The sequence below is a fragment of the Panthera uncia genome, chromosome C2 (assembly GCF_023721935.1).
Source record: "Panthera uncia isolate 11264 chromosome C2, Puncia_PCG_1.0, whole genome shotgun sequence".
In the NCBI taxonomy this organism is placed as follows: Eukaryota; Metazoa; Chordata; class Mammalia; order Carnivora; family Felidae; genus Panthera; species Panthera uncia.
Window position 1 is genome coordinate 98,158,098 of NC_064810.1, and position 3,403 is coordinate 98,161,500.

Sequence of the window (3,403 nt, forward strand, 5' to 3'; positions counted from 1 at the left end):
CTGCAAATCACTTGGAAACAGCTTCTACGAGGCGTTTAGCGATACCGCCCATCAACACAGCTCAGATGCTCTTAATTTGGTGACCCCGCCCGAACCCCTTCGAGCCTGGGCTGTAATTTTCCAAACAGCCACCCCTCATTTGCAAATAAAAGTTAAAATCAATCCACAGACACAGAATGCTGACTTCCTGCCACTCAATTTTACAAGGTTTCTCTTTGTAGAGCTGCCAGATTGTGACCGATAAAGGGGGAGGGGGGGATGAGAGGAGAGAGAATGAGAGAGAGCATGAGACAGAGAGAGAGGAGAGAGAGAGAGAGAAGAGAGATCACTTGCTTCCTTGCTTCCTAAGCAGGGATTTGCCTGCGATGCGCGGCGAGAGGACTGCGGCGGCTGATTTACACAGTTGGCGCGGAGGAGGGGCCGGGGGTGCGGGGGGGGAGGGGGGACAAGCTGGCGGAGGCTCCCGCGATGGGCTGATCTGGGGGCTCCCGAGCGCCTCTCCCTCCGTGCGCGATTTGGGGGCAGCAGCTGATGGATTTGCATTCGGGTTCCAGCTTGGCGTTTCCTATATTGCCTCCTAAAACCCGACCTGAAGCTCCCAATTTAGGTGCAGACGTTGGTGAGTAACGTGTAATCCGATTTTAGTTATTTCCTAGGCCATTAAAGTGGCACTTTTAAAGCAGGTCAGTCTTAAAAGATGCCGCTGCCGCGAGCGTCTCCTTGGCCTGAAACGTTCCGCGGTCCCCTTCCCCGCCTCCCACCCTCTCCCGCTCGAGATGTGAGGGTGCTTGAATGGTGAGCTGTCAGGGGGGCTCACTCTCTGCCCGCTGGATCGCTTCACCTTCGTGCTTTGCCGGAGATTTCCCCCCGCCCCAGTCGAAGTCGAATTTGGTGTGTACAGCCATAGCGTTGTATTTGTATCCTCTTTTTCTCTCTACCCCCCCCCCCCCCCCCCCCCGCGCTTCGCCGTCTGGCCAATGCTGGGATCTGGGATCTAGTCGCCCCCTTCCTGCCTCCTTCCCTCCCCTCCCCAACCCCTTCTCTCATCTACACACTACCCACCCCCACTCCCACCTACCCAAAGGGTCAAGAGCAAAGACACCGGGAGAAGGCAAGGGCTAGTCCCATCTCCCCAGATTCAAGGAGGCCTTGGGCAGGGATTGCACTGAGTGACAACCTTTCAGGAAGCCAGAAAGAGAAAGAAAGAAAGAAAGAAATAAAACCCAGAGACCTAGCCAGGACTCTCGGGGACCACGAAGCTCGACGCTGAACCGAGAGTACCGAGATTTTAAGTGAGAGAACCCAGTCCTAGGACACTCGCGCTGCCTGCCTCCCATCGAGGGTACACAGAACTGTGATCGTGAGCTCCCTGTCACTGGTCTCGTCGCGCTAGGTGAGCGCCCGGCTCTCCCATTGGTATGCAGCGACCATTTCCCTTCGAGTCTCAAAGGTGGAAACACTTAAAAGGATTACAAGCGTGATTTGGTGGCCTTTCTGAAAGTTGGTGGACGGAGGGAGAGGAACTGCAAGCCTACGGCATAATGGATACAATTCAGCCGCCCAGAGAGTTTGCACCTCCCGCTGGGAAGCCCCTCGGAGCTCATCTCGGAGATCTAGAGCGCTCGGCGCGGATAGGTATTCGCCGCCATCCTTTCCTACTTTGCCTAATTGAGACCAGGATTTCTCGCTTGCAGGATGTGCATTGTAGAACAGAGTTTGGCCTCGGTGGCTGCTGTTCGTTCACAGGTGCTAGGGGTTTGTTGCATTTTTGAACTGGATCATTTAGTTGTAAGGACAAAGATAGAAGGGAAGGTGCTGGAGACTCACATACCCCAGACCCTTTCCTGGGGGAGGAAATTGTAAGTAACTCCAACAAATAGGCCAAGTGGCGGAGCGAAGGGCCCCTCCCCCAGTGGGTCGCTCGCTCGTGCGGTAAAAGAAGGAAAACGGCTTGGGGTTTTAATCATTTTCCATTTCTAAACATACCCATTGTGCGTTTTGCCTGGAGACAGCAGATTAGAAAAGGATCTGTAGAAGGCTCAGACCTCTTCAGAAAATGAATGATGCAGCATTTTAATTATTTGTTCTAGGAGAGATCGTTTTGCTTCCATATTGGAATATTTAATCTTAGATATGGAGAGATTAGTGGGCTCGGAGATCGGGCATAGGGGAGGGGGAGAGAGGAAGGGGACACAGTGGGGAGAAAGGGCTTCTTGTCCTCCCCGTGGACAAATGATGCCCGGCGCTCCCAGCAGGAAGCGGGCGACAACGGGCTTCAGGGCCCTTCATCCTCTAACTTTTGGGGCTCTTCCTATCACTCAGACACGCTATACGGAGATAAAGGAAAGGGAAGGGGTGAAATAGCCTTTAGGACATGGACCAGACCAAGAACTTGAGGGGATGTAGTTAAGGAGAGCACGGAGGACGATTGCAGAGATGGTCATTTACCATCATCGAGAGGCTCAGGGAAGCCTCCCTGTTGTTACCCATCGATTCCATCGCATCATGGGTTCCGATATGATCCGTGAAACAGTCACCGCCTCTGCACGTTGGGTACCAAAGGTGGTGTGTGCGGCGGAGGAGGGGGTAGGTTGGCAGCTGGTGAAGGAGATGGGATCGCTCTGGTTCTGAGCTCAGGCTGTCGGTGATGGTCTGTTCTGCGGGGACATGAGAAATAGGGTGGGTCTGGAATGTTAAGGGTGTACATACAGTGTTAGAGAATCTTGCCTGCCTGCTTACTAAGTCTGTGATCGCGGTTTCCAATCTTAGCTACTCTGGAGCGGTGGACACTTGTGTGGTCATTTTAAATGCAAAAAATCATGGGAATCTCCTAATGACTGACTCTTAAGGAATGTTTTCTTGCATTAAGTGACTGACATATATTTAAAATGGGGAGAACTGATAACATGAGTTGTGTGGTTTTTCTTTAAAGTTTGGTTTTGTAAAAAGCGCTTTAAGAGAAAGCCATCTCTACCCGCTAACTTTGAGTCCTTGGGCAGTTGAGGTTCAATCCAATTCTTTAGCGGCCAGAAAGTCCCTCCCTTCCCCAGGAGTTGGGGGTGGGGGGGGGAAGACACAGGGCAATCGATGCCATTACAGTTCCCGCTAACTAGACACGCTTGCTGCACACTTCCCTCTCTCCAGTTTCCCCACTAAGCTGAATTTCCTCCCAGCAGGTAGGACTGTAGAACCGTCAGTTGAGCCTTCTTAGAAGGTTCGTGTGATCTGGTGGCCCCTCTTCACTGCAACGTCTTCGCTCAATCACCCCCACTCTCACGACTCCCTACCTTCCTCTTCCCCAAAATATCACGGAGAAACATTTGGACCAAAAACAGCATGTGGGGGGGGGGGGGGCAGGGAGGAGGGAGGAATGAGGGGGGCCGAGGGGGGGTGGAAATTTTAT